The 6095-nt window shown below is 36.9% G+C and overlaps 1 long non-coding RNA gene across 1 annotated transcript; it reads left to right on the top strand.

Moving 5' to 3' along the window:
• Positions 1-20: 20 nt before the first annotated feature.
• Positions 21-5812, top strand: LOC144650656 (uncharacterized). The gene is made up of 3 exons (XR_013570157.1): positions 21-679; positions 3452-3499; positions 5580-5812. It is a non-coding gene; the product is annotated as an uncharacterized LOC144650656 (long non-coding RNA).
• Positions 5813-6095: the final 283 nt, after the last annotated feature.

Here is a 6095-nt window from a genome sequence, read left to right as displayed (position 1 = left end):
TTGGTCAATAAAGGATTTATTAGCGGAGCTCCACGCGCCGAAGGCGCGTAGCGTAGCTCCATTGGTAACATGCGGGTACAAGGGAACAGACAGGGCAAATGGTATCCTATCGAACCGAGAAATTTTGGTTGTCGCGTACGTACGTACGTCCGTCCGTACGCACGGATTAGGCCTGGGAACGAGCTAGGCTCCGGTGGCAACCCGCGTCTTTTGGCGGGAAAAATCATTACTATCAAGGCCTTAGCAAAAAAGTTTTTTAAAAACGATTTCTACTCAGCTAAGCTTTATATAGTAGGAAGTTTTAAACGCGAGGAAAAAAAATCATTCTTAGCTCTTGTTGACAATGTTAGAATTACATGAAGGGGAGACTAACTTGAGGAAGTCCGCTGTGTGAAAAATCAGAAAACAATCTCACAGCATGCCGATTTACCAAGCGTACGCATGAGTTCACTACTAAGCATGAAGACTCCTCGATTGAAAAGCACACGAAGAACTCAGTTTTAAAGACAGTTTATTACAGATACATTATTTCTGGATATATTCCTCGTTTCACCCGCGATGACAACCATAGTTAGTAGAGGAGTAAAGATTGTGGCCGATCGAAATGGAAAATCTTCCAAGCTTCTTGGTGAGTTTGAAGCAAAGACGGTCAAAGACAACATTCCTTTACGAAAACAAGGTGAGCTATTGATGTTCATTTTTTAACAGATTAGAAAAGTCTTTGGTATTTAGATTAACCAGCATTCAACCTAATACACTGTACATCATTTTTAAACGAAGCTGGGTTCTAGCTCTCAGTCGTGTACCGGTATGTCAAACAAGGACATAGACTTAATGAACTGAAATTCGTTTTGTCTTAATCACGAGTTGTATTCAAAGCATACCTTACTTCTGGTTTTTCCTATCCGCGTTAATTTGTTTATTCTGTAGTTAAATCACCGAAGTAGGAAGAACACACCACTTTTAAACGTTGGAAAGAGTACAGAACAAGTAGAGAACAAAATTTACATGAAAATTTGTAAGAATGTGGTCGAGTCAGATGCAATACAGTATGGGGCCCAGTTCTCGGCCACTATAGACGTAAACTAGTATTTCTTTTCTCAGAATAACCAAAGAAACTTGAAATTTCTCCCAGAGCTTTCTACATTATTCAGCTTTTTGGTGTAAAGCTATCGACCGGTTAATAATTAATTATCCCAAACAATAATAAAAATAAAATCTCCTTTTGTGGGCCCAGTTCTCGGCCACCAAAAAGCTCAATTACTGTAATTTTCACAGTCATAAAATCACTCTGTAAACTTATTTATGTTATATCGATCGCAAAATATTTTTATGAGGCTTTTTGCAGGTTCTTGCAAAACCGCAGAATTGTGTTGTGTGACCAATGCATTTAGATGGTTTACTTTGCAGTGGAAGGGTCTTGAAAGAGTTAGGTGTTGTAGAAATAATAAACAAGACAAGAGTTAGCTCAAAACTTAGAGATTTAATTGAACTTTATTTTTAAAACATTTCTTTCTTTTATTCTGGCTGCAGTAGATGAAATTATATTAAAAACCAAGCGCTAAGCTGTGATAGCGAGCAGGGTGGCCGAGAACTGGCAAATACGCAAAAGTCGCACGGAAAAATTCCGAAGTAAATTAAGACCAACAAAATACAAAGAATCAACGAAAAGTTAACTTAAGCAGAAAGCTGAATTATTTTACGTTTCACATGCAAAAAAATTAGCTCTTTTGGTTGGGGCTTTCGGATAAAATACGAATTTAACTGCATCCAAGAATTTCAAGGAGCCGTAAACAAACAAGATTTCGGGAAAACAAATTAACCTACCTCCGCGTAAACTCGACGTGTGAGCTTTCTATAGCGTGTTGAAGGATCAAACTAACGATACTTAGAGCACAAGAATCAGTCTATCGCAAATGTAAATCTATCGCTGGATGTAAATAACTTTTTGTTTTAATTCAACTGAGGCGTGAAAAAACGCGTTGAACACAAAGTGGCCGAGAACTGGACCCGGCCGAGAACTGGGCCCCATACTGTATAGGGGACATTGCTAGCTGAGAGTCTTAGCGAAATATAGTTTCTCCATGACCTCTGTTATTTTTCACTGAGAACTTTGCGTAGTCTTCCTTATTTTAGTTTTTATATTTTTATCATATGAATGTTATGAGTGAAAACGTTTTGTGAAAGTTTTGTATTTCTTATCTGATTTTACAGCCTTTCTCAGAATAAATAAATTAGTTTTTTCATATTTTTATAACTTACCGTATTTAATCGATTAAACGCCTCCCTCGAATGAGCGCTACATATTAGAACAGAAATATTAATAAACGTCGCCCTCAAATAAATGCTGCATCATGATGATGCAGCATTCATTCGAATAACAGACTCGGAAAGCAAATGCAGTAATAATCAAGCTTGAGCAGGCCAAAAAAAATATTTTTCTTGATTGTAACAAGGTTTTAAGGTATTGAAATTAACTTTTCAGGCATGCACTAAAACATGTTTCTGTTTTTTTTTTTAATTTAAAAGTTCAGTTACCATACTATTGTTTACAAGAAATAAATTGAATTTTAAATGAACGCCGCCCTCGTATTTATAAACGCTTTCCTCTAATAAACGCCGCACTCGAATCACGAAAAATTAAATAAACGCCGTGGCGTTTAATCGAATAAATATGGTACATAAAAGAATATAGCACAGATTCTAAAATGTTATGCGAAAGATCATGAAATTTTCTTAAGTTAAACAACCAAGCTGATCCTGAAGTTATAATGTAGGATAAGGGCTTGGAAAAAATAAATTCCAGATTGCCCTGTGGTTAACAAGCAGCTCTCAAATTTTGCTTGCCTAGGACTGTGCATGATTATGTTTCTTAGTAAACTTGTGACTGTATAATTTACATGTAGATGACTTGCCTGGGCCTTTTAACCTAAATTACGCAAACAGGCACGAAAAATTAATTGCTTGACAGAAAAATCTACTTGCCCCAGATAATCAGAGGGTACTTTTTTAGCCCTGTGGCTATGAGCATTGCTTTCTGGAAGGTTGCACATGACTCGTACAATTCTTTAAGCCTTTCAAAGTTTTCCAACTTAAAGCAGTGACTAAATCAAATATTTTTGCCAATTTTTTTTCTACAAGAGAAGTAGGATTAGTTTTTGATCGTGAAAAAAATAAGTTCAAAATGGGCCTGTCTGCGATGACTCGAGGATTATATAATTAAAAGTAAATAATACATACATGTATTATTTATTTACATGTACAACAAGTTTTTTGAGGTCAATTTCAGTGAGAAGTATTTATGGAGGGTGTAAGATGCAGTTTGAAGTTATCATTTATTTTGGTAAATCTGTTGTCTTTCTAAAACTTGCTGTTAGGATTTCCATACTTTTTGCCAGGATGCAAGTTAAGAATTTTACAGGTTTTTGATATGTATAAATTTTGTTTTCAGTGCAGGGAAAACAGTCAAGGGTTGCAGTTAGTGAAATTGGTGATGCAGGTAATCATTACATAAGTGTCAGCTTATACCTTTCTTTAGCTAGATATTAAAGAAGCTCCATGACACATTAGTGCATGAAACTTGTTTTTCAAGTGTAAAACTTTTGGGTGTGAAAAATGGTATGCGTTTTAACCCCTTGGTAAGTTTACATTGTATATTTCCCTAAAATCCTCGTTCAATTGAGGAATTTAATATACACAATTTATATGTAACAGCACATGTACATAAAATGTTTTTAGAAAATAGCACAAAGTAAATACGTGCGCTGATTGGTTAAAAATTGTGTTTCTATAACTCGATGGAGACACAGACAGTTGTCGTAGACACGGCAATCAATATTCACGGCGCTAAAATAAGCAATGCAAAAATAACAACTAATAATTGTGCCAAAATTTTAATGTCACAGCTGACAAAAACCAGGTTAAGACTAAACAAATATTTGCACATTTTAAAACAAGCGAGTAAGATGTTAACAGAGCCCGCTACACATTCAAAAATAGTCTGTGAAAGAAATTATCGAAGCGGCTGACCTTTCAAAGAAGTATATGAATTGGCGCAACTTCACTCCATTCTAGGCTTTGCAGCACTTCAGAACTATTCACAGCTCCTCAACTGGACAAGATATTCGTCCAGAATGCCGAGTCAAACTTCTTTTAACAGAAAAATAATTCACTTTCACCTCCAAGGTTCGAGTCGCTCGATCGTCGGTCGTCAAACCATTCGGTTAGTTCGATGAAGCGAAATAAAACCACAATTCTTGACTCCTTCCAGTGCTGGACTTCAGTTAAACCATCGACTTAGTTATTTCTCATAATTACGTTAACTTTGGGGCCTGTTTTCTTTGTTTGTTTGGCCAAACAACGGTGAATTTTAGCCTTGAAGCAAATGTTGAACAGTTGATTTATTTCTGTTCATCGACTCCCGTACTATGATTGGTTGATTACTGTTCATGACGTAAAACCGCGAGGTGAAGAGAATCTACGTTTTGATGTTAAATAAAGCGCTAAATATTACTTTGATGTGCGTTATTTTCTTTGTGCTGTTTTCTAAAAGAAATAGAAAACATGTTTTCCTTGTTTCTATCGAGTTATAGAAACACTCGTGAAAGTTTGGGAGAACTCGAAAAAGCTGTGGAAACACTCGTCTATCGACTCGTGTTCCCACAGCATTTCTCGTTCTCCCAAACTTCCACTCGTGTTTCTATAACTCGATAGAAACACGGAACATGTTTTCTATTTCTTAATTATTGTCCAAGTAAAATGTTTTCGTTGTTCATACAATGCACCCCTCCCCCACCGTGGAGGAGGGGTATGAGGGCAAAGAACCAACAAGATCTGCTACCTGACCCGACAAAATACCGGAATACTTGTAATGATTTTGTGGGAGAAGTGCAAATTGACCTGTTGTGTTTGAATTCCTTTTGTTAATACCTTAATTAAACCTTAATAGCTAACAAGCTCAAGCCCTAACTTAACATAAATTGTCTTGTTGTGGTACCAGGCAAATGTAGAAATAGAACTTAAACTCAGCTGAAATTTTACGTGAACACAAAGACTTAGTAAAATTTTAGAGCTGTTTAGGCCAGAAAAGCCAGCTGGGCTTGTTGATGAACCGGCTAAGTGTTTTCTTAGCTACATCCCTGATAAAAGTTTTAGGGAGAATATGTAAGCTTTCCTGGACTTAATCACAGTACTTTCAACAGCACCTGTCAGAGATAAATAATTAAAAGAGTCTCAAAAGACACATCATTTTGTAGGGAACTCTTGAATTAAGCCGGTGTTTCACACCCCAAAACATTCATCAAAGCCTCGCCATGTGCCGGGTCTTTTTGATAGCACTATTAGTGTCTTCAGTAGGTAAAAAAAAGGTTTTGCTGACACCCTCACTCTGAAAGGACTTTTTGGTTCTAAACATACATGTATCCCCCAACACATTCCCTGGCCCATGCAAAAATTGGAAAAATAACTCTCTTTTTTATGTATCTGTATAATGTTCTGAATAAATTCAATTAAAATTATAAATATTCATTTGATGTCAATGATCATCAACAAAATGGTATCTGTTATTTTCCCTTTTTCAGGGTTAACACGAGTAGCAGAATTTCCACAGAGAGTTGCAGACACAGAGAGAGAGAGATAAATGAACAATCAGAATATATTATTTCTTCATTGCATGTACAACTAATACTTATGTACTCTGTGTGAAATACAATTTATGTGGTCAGGTGTAATTTTAAAGTTAATGAAATAGAGCCAGATAAGGCTCATCCATGTACGTATTTCTTAAGGGATCTCTGACAACACAATATAAAAATCATCCAGCTACCCAAACATTTGTGGGAGGTTTGGTGACCTAATGGTTATTGTGCTGGTCTCCGGATCGAGCGGTCCGGGTTCGAGACCTGGCCCGGGCACTACGTTGCGTTCTTAGGCAAGACACTTTACTCTCATAGTTCTTCTCTTCACCCAGGTGTATAAATGGGTACCGGCTTATTTACTGCTGGGGGAGGGGGGGTTAACCCTGCGATGGACTAGCATCCCATCCAGGGGGAGTAGAAATACGGCTAGCCGCTTAATAATGCTGCAGAAACCTGGTT

This window comes from Oculina patagonica, chromosome 4, assembly GCF_052425735.1.
Source record: "Oculina patagonica isolate OP01 chromosome 4, crgOcupat, whole genome shotgun sequence".
NCBI lineage: Eukaryota > Metazoa > Cnidaria > Anthozoa > Scleractinia > Oculinidae > Oculina > Oculina patagonica.
The sequence above is the reverse complement of the archived record's forward strand: the minus strand, read 5'-3'. Positions and strand labels throughout refer to the sequence as shown.